The sequence below is a fragment of the Octopus bimaculoides genome, chromosome 1 (genome assembly GCF_046866305.1).
Source record: "Octopus bimaculoides isolate indiv1 chromosome 1, ASM4686630v1, whole genome shotgun sequence".
In the NCBI taxonomy this organism is placed as follows: domain Eukaryota; kingdom Metazoa; phylum Mollusca; class Cephalopoda; order Octopoda; family Octopodidae; genus Octopus; species Octopus bimaculoides.
This window is the reverse complement of record NC_142928.1, coordinates 27,666,140-27,672,553: the sequence shown is the minus strand read 5'-3', so window position 1 is coordinate 27,672,553 and position 6,414 is coordinate 27,666,140. Positions and strand designations below refer to the sequence as shown.

At 32.0% G+C, this 6,414-nt stretch overlaps 1 long non-coding RNA gene across 1 annotated transcript in view; it reads left to right on the top strand.

Annotated features, from left to right (window-relative positions):
• Positions 1-5,992, top strand: part of LOC149137516 (uncharacterized) — a 6,526-nt gene extending 534 nt beyond the window's left edge. Inside the window, exons 2-3 of the long non-coding RNA XR_016241266.1 lie at positions 3,556-3,620; positions 4,610-5,992. This is a non-coding gene — a long non-coding RNA (uncharacterized LOC149137516). The remainder of the gene's footprint in view (positions 1-3,555; positions 3,621-4,609) is intronic.
• Positions 5,993-6,414: the final 422 nt, after the last annotated feature.

The following is a 6,414-nucleotide window of genomic DNA, read 5'->3' as shown; positions in this document are numbered from 1 at the left end:
TTTTTGTTGTTAACTATTCTTGTTTTATTTTTATACAATAATTTTTGTGCTAAGTCCCACATATCTCTTGTCTTCTTTTGCCTTTTTAGTTTTGTGGTCGGCACTTGTAGCTAATAAAGAAAATACGATTGTTATTATTTCTCTTCATCACAGGTTTTGTTGTAGCTCCTGGAGTCTTACATGCGTAGCGAGCTTGCTAGCTGTAGCCTACAGCAGCATGCTATGCTCTAGCATCTGATCTGTTTGGATTTGGAAATCGCAGAAGATTTTGCTAGTCTCCGACTTCGCCACTCTCTGCTGTTTGTGCTCATACCACATCTTGCCTCTCTCTAGTCCTCACTTTTCGCACAGGTTCCAATGTAGCACTTTCGCTACTTGATCGTATCGCCACAACTTGTAGTAGTTTTGGGCAACTCCAAGGCATTCGTTCGTGATATGGGCAATGATTTCATCCACTCTATTGCAGATGCGGCTCAGTGGAAACACTTGTTCACTATTGTTGTGGGGTAGATGTAATCGACTTAATCCCCTCCCCAAGTTGCCCTTGTGGCAAACAATTTAATTCATTATTATTATTTTTACTACGTCAGTGAGCTGGCAGAATCGTCAACAAGCCGGGCAAAATGCTTTGCGGTAATTTCGTCTGCCAATACGTTCTGAGTTCAAATTCCACCGAGGTAGACTTTGCTTTTATCCTTTGGGAGTCGATAAATTAAGTACCAGTTGCGTACTGGGGTCGATGTGATCGACTTAATCCCTTCCCCCAAACTTGAGGCATTGTACTTTCCATTCGAAAGGGATTCTTCTTCTTCTTCTTCTTCTTCTTCTTCTTCTTATTATTATTATTATTATTATTATTATTATTATTATTATTATTATTATTATTATTATTATTATTATTATTATTATTATCATTATCGTTATGATTATTATTATTAGTCATCTGACGGAATTGATAGCACGCCGGGAAAAATACTTAGTACCATTTCGTCTGCCTCTATGTTTTGAGTTCAAATTCCGCCGATGATGACTCGTTCCATCTTTTCTGGTTCAATAAAATAAATACCAGTTGCGTACTAGTGTCAATGAAATCGATTAGCTCCCTCCCACCAAATTTCTGGCCTAATGCTAATAATAGAAATTATTAATATCATTGTTGTTGTTGATATATTTTTGCTTTGTGGTTGTTATTAAGGCGGCATGCTGGCAGCATTGTTAACAACCCAGGAAAAAAGGTTTTGCCGGATTTCGTCTATCTTTACTTTCTGATTTCAAATTACACCGAGTTCGACTTTACATTTTATCTTTTAAGAGTAGATATAAATAAGTACCGGTTGAACACTGTCCCGACAAATCTGAGTCCTAGTGTCTATAAAATAAATAATTATCATTATTATTAGTATTATCAGTTGCATTATGAATATCATCGTAATTATCATCGTAATAATTATCAGTGTTGTCCTTCTGTCTAGATAACATTATTCCTTTCTTTTTTCTTCTATTCTTACCTCTAATTTTTGTTTATTCTATTCTCGGTATCATCTCCCTCCCATCAATTCATCTTTCTTACTCATATTCTTATTTTTTGCAAAAACTGCATGCCATCACTTCTATCTACTAACTTATCAATCTTTCTGTGTATCGATCTCTTTGTCTATATCTAGTTATCTTCTATCTCTCTCCCCTATATGTATATATATATATATATATATATATATATATATATATATATATATATATATACACACTCATATATCTATATGCATATGTATGCATATACACTCATGTATATATATACATATATATATATATATATATATATATATATATATATATATATATATATATATATATATATATGTATGAATGTATGTATTGTATGTATGTATGTGTGTAGCGATATATACATATATATTTATATATAGATGTATATATGGACATCGATATATGTTCATGTGTATGTGTATGCATGTATGTATTTTTTAAATTCTTTTTGTCTTTCCAAGTTTCTTTTTTATATTCTCTGTCATTTATACTTTTTTTCATTTCTTTTTTACACAATTCCAAGTTCAGGTTTTTTATTTTCTTTGTACTGCATTTTTTAGTATATTTATTCTTTGCTTTCTTGTTTTCCTTCACTTCCAAACCTAAGCTTATGTTTTCTGTTGCTATTTAGATGTTTGCAAATAATTTTGCATTTATTTTTCTTTTCGTTTCGTTCTTATAATTTCTTCGGTGCTGCCCATGTTTTGAAAAGAAAAAAAAGAAACAAAAATATGGGGAAAAAAAGTACAGAAACGAATCATTTCTCAGAAATTGCATTCCGTTCCACTTCTGCTGTCAGTATTTTCAAACCGATCAAAATCTGCGACATGTGGAACGCTACTCGCTGAAGAGAATAATTCTTTCTATCCTTCACCAGCGATACGCCATCATGGCGACAATGATACCATTGACGTTGCAAGGCTTGATTGCATCCAGGGCGACTACAAAATCAACAACACCATCGAAAAAAACAGCAGAAAATAAACTTTATCATACGCGATAGAATTAAAATAGATAAAACACGATCCGAACTTGATGATGTTCCTTGCAACAACGTCTTGTCTTGTACAATCTCCATCTTTGCCCCCCCCCCCCCACCAATGAAAAAATGAAAAGGATAGAATAAAATGAGAAGCAAAAGAAAACATCATATAAGCATTTCAATGCAAATCCTTGATAAAATACACTCAGAATTTTTATTATTGTTTCGTAGGTATTTTAATATTATTTACATTTTTTTTTTTTATATCGACATTGTCCATCCTTCTTTCACCAAACTGTGATTACTTAACGCATCTTAAAATCTAATTCAAAAGTGGAGACGTATTAAAGTCTAAATATGATTATGCTCTGCATTCTAAAGTTACTGTTGTTTTATTAACCGAAAATATATGAATCGGATGACCACTTTTTGGTTGAAAAGTATCTTCACTCATTTTGCAAGAACTTCGTTTGTTTAATTAAATTTTACAGATTTATTTGTGATTTTACTTTCTTTTTTTTTTTTTTTGTTTTGCTTCTGATTTTCTGGGAGACCTAAGATTAGTGAAATATATAATCTGATGTAAATAATAATTTGAAAAGGAGAATAGTTAGAACGTATTCTGTATGTATGGCAACAAAAGCTAACTTTATTTTGCATTGAAGGTATTTGAAGGAAAAAAAATCTGACGAGAATTATTTCAATGCAGTATGGGATTTCTTCAATAAAGCGTGTCTGTTGGAGAAGAGAAAAAAGATTAGAGAATAACCTCAAGAGAAAGTAATGAATTTAAGGAATATTGCAATGCAATGGCCAAATACATTGAGAAAAAGCGTATTTTTACTATTCTACATGGTACATAGATTTATTAAACACTTTTAGAATAAAGAAACAAATGACTTTCAGCATAAAGCATAATTTTTGTTTCTAATTGAAAAGAACTGCAAGTAAGCAATTTATAAGACCATCAAATCTTTCAGTCATGTTTTATTTATTTATTTTTCCTGTATTTCTTTTATTCGTTTCAGTCATTAGACGGCGGCCATGCTGTGACACCGACTTGCAGAATATTTTGTTGAATGAATCGACTCCAGTGCGTTATTTTTTTGTTTGGTGGGGGGGGGGGGGTCTGATAGATATTCTACCGAACTGTTTTGCCGAACCTCTAAGGTACGGGGATGAAAACATACTAACACTGGTTATCCAGCGGTGAAGAGGAACAAGGATATGTACAAACACACACGCAAACACACGCACACACGCACACACACACTCACACACACACTCATGCACACACCTACGCACCCACGCATGCGCGCGCACACACACATACGACGGGATTTTTCAATTTCCGTCTACCAATTCAACTCACAAGGCTTTGATCGGCTCGAGGCTATAGTAGAAGGCAATTAAACACGGTACCACGCAGTGGGACTGAACCGGAAACCATGTGGTTGGGAAGCAAGCTTCTTATCACAGATCCGTTTTCAGAATTGAAAATGAAATTTGCTTATCAAATATTTAGTAAATTCTTTAAAATATTGTTACCTTACTTTAAGCATTTTATTACAGGACATATTAAGGGGAAAAGGGATTTTATGGTACACTTGATGTTCACAGAGTAATATGGGACGGTTTATAATTAAAACTGCTTCATCATCCATAACTTGTTACAATGTGTGCGTACATGTATGTATGTAGGTATGTATGCATGTTTGCATGTATACATGAATGCATGTACAAATATATATGTATGTACATGTTTGTATGTGTGTGTCTGTGTGCGTGAGAGAGAGAGAGAGAGAGAGAGAGAGAGAGAGAGAGTATTCTTCTACTTGTTTCAGTCATTTCACTGCGGCCATGCTGGAGCACATCTATATTTTCTGAAAAGAAAAATTGGATATCTTGTCAATGGAAATGTAAAGAATATATGAAATCTTTATACATACTTGCATCTAAGCAAAACATTTTTAAGATAACGAATTATATGTTGAATATATACAATGTTTAAATATAATAATTACTTTAAAATATTATCATTTTCTTCAAACAATTTAACATATAGCTTACTTTATTTGTCAGGAAGTAAGATACAGTGCAATCGACTAACCTAACATCAGTGAATATTTTGTTTCTTAACGAGCGTAAGGAATAGAAAATTCGACGTCGGCATCACTTGAAGAAGAAGCTAAGAAGTCCAAAATTATTCGCTGTAAGTGATGTAGTTCGATGGATTAGAGTCTTCCTATCAGAGATTCTTTGTGTGAATCTGAAAACAAGACTATATTTATATAGTTTCAAGAAGCATGAACTATTTTAATCCGTATTGAAATTCAACATACATAGCAACGGAATGTATACAATATATTCTGCAATATACTACACTTCAGTCTCTGCAAACTGTACGATATTTCATTTACCCTCAGAGACGGCTATTCAAATCTTTGCGAACCAATTGTAATAATATTTTGCATTGAAAATTTCCGATTTGAATGTATGCAATGATGTATTTCAATATAATAAATACCTTAGCAAACGTATAGGCGAATCTGATAATCGCTACTAAAATACTTAAGAAAAATGTTACATACAGAGATGAGCGTATATTCAGAATAAAGACAAAATATATTTCGACTTTATATTTTTCTCCACTTCAGAAAGTTATCTTCTACATTGAAATTTCTGTTAAAAATATAAAGTAAATTATTTGTTTCCAACAAAGAATTTCATACTATGTGATCTTATTCAAAATACTCATGTAGACTTTAAGCTGAAACTAAGATAAAAGCTACATTCAAAATTGGTTTTCTCATTCCATCAATGTATTTGTGGTAATTATATTTCATAGCACACAATATTCAGAAACACACTTAATGACACTCTCAGAATAATAGTTGCTCATTGTAAAATAAAATAAAATAAAATAAAACTTTTGAAAATGTGTCAGCATTAGAGCTTTTCATTCAACGTCTCACTCTTCTGGTGCAACATCATAAACAATTAACAATTAAAGACACTGCTATATTATCATTATTAAGCGAATACATTTCCCTGTCAGAGTTAATATGTTAACATAGAAGTTTGTTTTATACACAGTTTTAGCAAATATGAGCTATAGTTCGTTGTCAATTAAATTTTGTTTAGCATGTTGTACTGAATCAGAAAACCGACTTGGCGTAATACACTTCATTTAACTTAATATTATCAATTTTAATGGATGGAATATTTAAATTGATAACTAGTAATACATATACAGAGAAGATAAAATACTAGTCAATAATCAATATTAATCGTATTTCTCTGACCAATAATTGAGAAAACTTTCTCCACAGATTATTCGGTTCTTAGAACAAGGAATAACCTTATCGGAACTGGCAGACATGTGACGGAAACCTACGGAAAATTTTACAAAATTGTACATTTGCTGGCGTAAGAAAATACAATTTTTACGAAACAAAATAATTCAAACTCTGATTAAAAGAAACCAATACTCATGTTAGTAAAAACAATATACAAAACATAGGACACATAAGTTTTAATTAAATGCTACACACGAAATAGTCAGAGAAAATATACTATAAGGTATGCGTTATTTTTTGGCTATTCTGTATTTGGAACACTATATCGATGGGTTAGGAACAGAATGCTAAAACATAAGTAAAGATACATATCTGTCAAAGAAAATCAAGTAAAATTTCTTTCACAAAGCAACAAGTGTGTTAGCATTAGAGCTTTTGATTCAAAGTCTCAATGTTCTGCCGGAACATCATGAGAAATTAACAACAAAAGGCAATGGTAAAGTATCATTATTAAGTGAATACAATTCCCAGGAAACTACCTGCAAATGAAACTAGTTTATCAACGTTACTATGTCAACGGAGAAATTT